The sequence below is a fragment of the Antedon bifida genome, chromosome 11, assembly GCF_963402885.1.
Source record: "Antedon bifida chromosome 11, ecAntBifi1.1, whole genome shotgun sequence".
Classification (NCBI taxonomy): domain Eukaryota; kingdom Metazoa; phylum Echinodermata; class Crinoidea; order Comatulida; family Antedonidae; genus Antedon; species Antedon bifida.
The window spans coordinates 9,511,630-9,519,142 of record NC_136236.1 but is presented as its reverse complement, the minus strand read 5'-3'; the positions used below and the strand labels follow the sequence as shown (position 1 = coordinate 9,519,142).

General features: G+C 32.1%; 1 protein-coding gene across 1 annotated transcript in view; it reads left to right on the top strand.

Moving 5' to 3' along the window:
- Nucleotides 1–7,513, top strand: part of LOC144856405 (plexin-B-like) — a 66,521-nt gene that overhangs the window by 49,907 nt on the left and 9,101 nt on the right. The window lies entirely within an intron of this gene.

Below are 7,513 nucleotides of genomic sequence, written 5' to 3'. Positions count from 1 at the left end.
AAGAAAGAAAATGTATATATTGTTAAATAATTTAAATTTATGGAAATTAAAAATAATGTTTTTATTGCAGAGGTGGTCAAAACATCATAGTGACAGGAACAAATTTCCAGTATGTACAGAAAGCAACAATGTTGTTAAATAATGTATTAACTGAAAATGTAAGATTTAAATTACAGTTTGATGAATTTCGATTGAAAGAAAGAACAATTAAGAGTGCGTGTCACCAAAAATCAGACATATTCGTAATTTAGTGGCAAGGGTCAAAATTTCGAATTTGCACATTGGTAGACCTTGATGTAAGTAAACCTGATGTGTAGTTTGTTTGGTAAAATATCGCTTAGTTTTCGAGAAAATCGAAAAATAACGATTTTCGGCCAATTTTGTTAATTTTTGGTGTATAATTTACATTAAGTTTAACAGCCTCTGGAAGCCAAATGTAGCAATCTAGCGTTTTAATATTTTACACTTACGTTAACTAGCATCTTGACAATAATTTAGTAAAGTTTCAAAAAATTTAATGAAATTCTAATATTTTTACTAATTAATTACTAATTAGCATATATAAAACTCTTAAAAAGTAGGGTAAAAACAAACGTTTTTTTTCATGTGCGACGAATTTTTTTTAAATAAAAAAATCGTCAATCTACTGTTTAGATACTAATATTTATGAATCAAGTAAAAACAATTTGGGGAAACTATTTTCCGCTCCGCGCTAGAGCCACAAAGTTGTAAGAAATTCAAAGATTTTATCTGTCGGCAAGATCAATCAGATGTACCTATTGTTCTCTATTTACAGATTTAAGGTAAATTTTACTACGAGAAACAAACTTTAAAGGTAAACTGAAAGGTCCTGAATAATTTGGAATTACGTTTTAATATAAAAACATCTAAAAATAAATTTCTAGTCAAATTTAAACGACTAACCCATGAAATTAAGCAATTACTATCTGAGCTCAACATTTATATTTTCCACTAGGTGAATTTATTCTTATTATTATTATTATTATTATAATTTTGCACTTTACGCACGCATGCGCAGTTTATTTTTATCAACAAAGTGTTCCATTTGACGTGCGCGTATACGCGAAAATGTTTGATTTGCGCGAATAATTTCGCCCAGTGGAAAACAGGCTATATAACATAATGTTCTTATCTTCTCATATAGGGAGTATTCGCACGAGCACGTTAACGCTATTTTCCAAGCTCCGCCCACTTTGTAAACAACTTGCTATGCGTGCGCAAGCATTACGAAAAACTTTAGTTACGTGCGTCGAGAACCTTATTTAAAAAAAATAGCGTAAATGAAAACGTTAACCAAAACATGATTAAACATGCCTGGCTAGGCTTAGTCTCTATAAACCCAAGATATTCCATGATTTGTTTTAATACGTGTGGCGTATGTTGCGTGCGCTACACATGCGTTGCGTTCTACTCTTCCCATCGAAGCGCGAAATTAAAACGAGCAAGAAGTACGTTAACGCAAATGTTCACTGAACTCTGTTGTTATGCAAATGAGTAGAATGGTGACATCCGATAACGTTCATGTGCTCGTGCGAAATTTCCTAATAATTCGTAGCCTAAACAATAAATTATTGTTTGTAAACTTGTAAACCATTGTTTCATCCCTTCGCTTTATTAAAAATTTACAGAACGCGACTTTAAATACTAACAATTTAGACAACAGAATCGTTCCACATATTAAATTGTTATTTTAAAGAATTCTTACAGACATAGTTTTACCTTCATTGCTACCTTAATCAATCGAGCAACTGCACATGGAAACCAGCTTTCCCAGCAAATCAATGTATGGCTTCTTGCGCTTTATGGTTATATCTGTGGTATCAAGTTCAAGAGAAGTACACATTTCTTGCAACATTGGCAAAGAGAATCTGGAGAGTTTTTCTTGAGCTTTCAGTTCACAAATATTATGCATTTTAAACATTATTGGATGCTGCAAGCCTATTGTGTCCAGTACGGTTTGCGACAAAAGTTGAATTTCTCTTTCCTTTTCCGTTTTTGAATCGTCTCCATTTTCTTCGACTTTGTCACCATCTTCATTACTATCGTAATCATCATCTTCGTCATCATCATCATTATCATGAACGGCTGCATCTGTCCTCCTTTTTTTAGCCAAGTGTGAGAAAAAACTTGCAATCTGCTGTGCTGTTAAAAATTCAGTCTTGCTAAATAGATGTGAACCATCGCTGTGCCTGACCGATCTCATCTCTCGTGAGACATCACATGGATCAGCTTTCTGTCCCGTCTGCTCTCCAGCGTCAAAAACATCAATAAGGTAGGTTTACTGTGGTACAGAAAATCGTTTTTTTTTTGCAGAGGACTTTAACGCCCAGCCCATTTGCAGTTTGGGGCCAATGTCAAACCGTGGCAAATCGTTGGTTCTTGTTGGTTCTGGATTTTTAGAAGTACCCTCTTCTAGTTGTGTTGCGTATAATTTCATTACCCTATCATAAAGTGTTTCATGTTCTAGTGCGTTCTCGTGATTTTCATAATCTAAGTGTTTCTCTAGGGAAGAGTACCTCTGATATGACCTAATGCAACCTTGTTCGCGACAAAAGAACAGTTTGCTGGGGGGTGCCAGGACTTTCTTCACTTTCTATTTGTTCGTCATCATTTATATCAGCTTGTTCTTCATGAGATGTCTTGGCTTGTATTCTTGCTTTTACTGCAATAAATAATACTTGATTTATTTTAATCAGACGTTGTATCTTGGTTATGAATTAAATTGGGTAGCTTCGAGGGCACACAGAATTTACTCAAAAGTAGATTTTGTCCTGCACCAATACCATACGCCATCCACACCTTCATGGACCTGCTTCCATACTCTATGTTGTTGATGTGACTCACGCCTTTCCATTTCCCTGCTGCACAAATAGCACCACTCACTATCGATGCCCGTAAACCTAAACATGTATCTGTGTGCAGCGATTTCCTTCTGGCATGCTTGTACATGCTTGTAAAGGTAGGACTTCAGTGCTCTGTTTGCGGTCTTTTCTATCGAATCCACAAGCTCCGCCGACAACTGATTTAAAAGAACATGAAATCTCCATTTTGTTTGAACTTAAAGCCATCAGACAATAATTATATATAAGAATTATTTTCAACACGTCTTTACATTGTAAGACATAAACTAAAATGGATAACAAATCAGTTCCGTTGTCAACGTCAATGAAGATATCGTTATCTATCGAATATACGCAGTGAAGTGTTTTGTCTACTGTGGTTAATGTTTTGAAACATTCTCGTTGAGTAAGTTCGACCAGGTTCGACAAACAGGAAAACGATAACAAGTTAAAACAAATTTGTTTTTCAGTTTTATCCTATAAACTATGATAGGATGGAATAATTAGGTGATCATTTAGAATAAAATGATCACCTATTGTTATTGTATAAAATCTTTATTATTATTTTTTTTTTTATTATTTTTTTTCTTTTTATTGTTTCTGTACACTATTTTGTGTAACAATTATCTCAAAAAGTTTAATGTCAATGATTACAAAAATTTCAGAATATCTTTCAAATAATACAACTTAATCCTAATAAGCTTTCCAGCGTGATCACTCATCCGTGACGACATTTATATGCCATTTTGCGAAATCACATTATCAATCATATCTCCATAATTCATTATCACATATTAATGAAATTCACTACACGTAAACTTCAGATCAAGGGTAAAAATATTAGCAAATAAAAACGCACGCGCACGTAGGTTCATGCGCGTGATATCGCGCGTTAAAAATTTAAAAAGCTCAAAATTAAGTTTTGATCAATTTAGAGCATGAATTAGGCCATTTGCGTGTTTCAAAAAATTACTGCGCAAAAATGCGTTTTTGCGCGCGCGATACTTAAAAAGCGTAAAAAATATGAATTTTTTTTACAAATCTCATTCTACTCACCATCCTTAGTACATTCACCAAATTTGAGTCAGTTCCGACTTAAAATAACGCTATACGAGCACGTTAAAAATGACAAAATGCGCACATTTATTTTACAAAAGTTCTGAAAATGGTGAAAAATAGGTCTTTTTTAAAATGAAAATAATTCTTCAGAATGCAAGATGACCCCCGATTTTTTTAACTTATTCTGGAAGCCATTGAGTTGTAGATATGAATTCATGTACACATTTTACGTACAAAATGTTTTGACGTCATCAAATGGCCACTTGAATTTAAAAATTAGGATTTGTTATCTTTTTGTGTAGATTATCACATTCAACAGAGCGCATCTTGGTTATGTGTGCTCGAATTTCGCACAACTTTCAGTATGTGCTTGCTTAATTAATTATCTTTATCATGAGTTGACACTATCTTCATTTTAATGACGTCATCATGCGTAAAAACTTGAATAACGTAGGCCGTGTAATTTCACCTTCGCAGTAAATTTGAATATCTTACAGCTCTTCAGAATTGAAGGTTACCTTGATGATTATAATTTATTATGAAAGCTGATGAAATGTAGATATTTATTCATATAAAAATTAAGCCTATCGGATGTTGTGACGTTAACATATGGCCAGTTGAAGTGAAAAAGTAGTTTTTTCATATTTTTCGTCAAAGTTATACACAATTCAAAGAGCGCGCACAGCGCTTCTACGTGTCAAATTGTTTTCCAAATCTTATATTTTTTTGCTCAATTAATTATCTTTCGAAATTGTCATCTTAAAGTTTAGTTTGATAACGTCATCATGCCAAAAAATTAGAACATGTGTCCCGCAATTTCACCTATGCTACACTGTATATAGATATACAGTATATACTGTACATATTGTATATGGCATATAGGCACAACTCAGCACTATAAGCATATAATAGGATGGCATACATCAACATTTTCCGATCGTATGTTAACGTACGTGCATGTTTAAAAAAAAATTAATTTCAGTAAAATGATAAAAATGATCACCTATAATTCGTCAAAGTGACGAATTAAATTCTAGTTTATAATAATGGTTTGACAAAGAATAAGCGAGTGATTTTTAGTTAATTGCTTAATTTCGTATATTTATTGGTTAGTAATTGAAATTTTACCAGAAACGTATTTTTAGTTTATGTTTAAATTGCAACTTAATTCAAAATTTATCTTTCAATTTTGTTTCTCGTAATAAAAGTTTGGCTTAAAGCGACTTAGATTGCTAATTAGAGAACAATAGGTACATCTGATTGATCTTGCCGACAGATAAAATCTTTGAATTTCTTACAACTTTGTGGCTCTGGCGCGGAGCGCAAAATAGTTTCCCCAAATTTTTTTTACTTGATTCATAAATATTAGTATCTAAACTTTAGATTGATGACTTTTTTATTTTAAAAAAATTCGTCGCACATGAAAAAAACCTACCTTACTTTTTAAGAGTTTTATATATGCTAATTAGTAATTAATTAGTCAAAATCTTAAAATTTCAAAAAAATTTTTGAAACTTTACTAAATTATTGTCAAGATGCTAGTTAACGTAAGTGTAAAATATTAAAACGCTAGGTGGCTACGTTTGGCTTCCAGAGGCTGTTAAACTTAATGTAAATTATACACCAAAAATTAACAAAATTGGCCAAAAATCGTTATTTTTCGATTTTCTCGAAAACTAAGCGATATTTTACCAAACAATCTACACATCAGGTTTACTTACATCAAGGTCTACCAATGTGCAAAATATGAGCCAATTCGAGAAATTTTGACCCTTGCCACCTAATGTTTGATTTTTAGTGACTGGCTCTCTTAACTACTATTATTAGGGTATACTTACATATACCCACCATTAGGAACTTGGTAATGGCAATTTATTTAACACGTTCTTCTTTAAAATGATTGTATAATTTTGTAGAAATACATATATCGAGGAATATTATATGAAATAATTGAGCAGGAAACAAAATAATATTTTTTTCTTCCAAGAACTGTATAATTCTGTCAAATGAGGATATGGATTGTGAAAGTCCACCAGCTGATCTCTCCACATCAGGTAACAGACGACAGGCAGACCAGGAAGTTTTATATTTGACCTTTTCATTTGATGATTTTGTTCCAACATTGAACGGTGATTTCGGATTTTCTGTTTACCCTAATCCAGTTTATTATCTCTTTGATAATAAATCTTCTTACGGAGAGAAAACTGAAGATGGAGGATATAAATATGACAGAGAAATTGACGAGTTTATGATTCTGATGGTAATTATGTGAAAATATTTTCATTTGGTTTCGATTTAAGAGTAATGCATATATGAATTTTTCAGCCTTTTATTGTTTTTGGCTGTCTCTACGAATCTACACGTGCGACTTATGTCCGATTTCGCTTGAATGTACCACAGTTAGAATTCATGTATTGTAAACCAGCAAAAACTTGGTCAATTTTTGTGTATTCGATGCGATTGGACTCCTTTCCAGCCACTTGATGGTTTTGATATTTAGTCTTGGAAATCATAGTTAGGAGAAGACGTTTATCTCTTAACGATGGTCTCAAGCCTATACATCAAAACCGTCAAGTGTCTTAAAAGGAGTCATATATTTCTTCTTGTTTAATTTGTAAGAACAATTGATATTATTCCGATTACTAAATATCATAACAACATTTTAAATATAACTAATTACATAACATGGAATAAATTAATGTGCTTTTAAACATGTAAGATTTACAATCAAATCGGACTACTTGAAACATCCACAACATCTAAATTGTCATAAACTCGTCCAGATTCAAATTTTATATATACAATTTTTATTGGTCAGATGTTTTGCCCAATGCTGACGTAATTGTAATTTATTCTCATTACAAGTGCGAGAGAAAATAACTGACCAATAAATTAAAAACATTGCTACATTGGTTCATATTAAACTTGATTATAGTTTTGAGAATCACTATTTTATTTATACCCAACATAATTTAAAAAAAACCAGTATTTACATAATAGGGTTCTGACATCAACCTTGCAAGTGATGTTGAGGATGTTGAAGTCTTTATTGGAAGTGTTAAATGCACTGTAAATTCAATATCACGTACAGTAGTTCTTGTTGAAGTACCAGATGATGAACCTAATCCAGTAGATGGTGAAGATCATCCTCTTGTTATGGTAGGTCGTGAGATCACCAGATAATACTTTTAATATTATACTGTAATATTTTTATAATATTCAATAGTCTGTAGCCAATAATGTCAAAATCACAAACTGTGCAGAACTTAGAGACAAAAAAGTATTTGTCAAGATCCTAATTTTACAAAATTCGAATTTTAGACTTTGCTACTTAAACATTTTTGAATATATTCATTCTAACATTATTACTACTAGATTGTTTTTAACAAAAAATGTACTACAGAATGTAACCAATTTTAGTGTTTTAATATTGATTGTCTCCAAATAACTTTAGATCCGTCATGGAAATCTAAAGTTCACTTTCGGTCCAATAAGATATGTAGGCATTGGATTGTCTACCACCGTCATAATTATTATAATTACGTTTGTTGTGATTGTGGCTATCATCATTACGATCATACCTGTCTACTGGC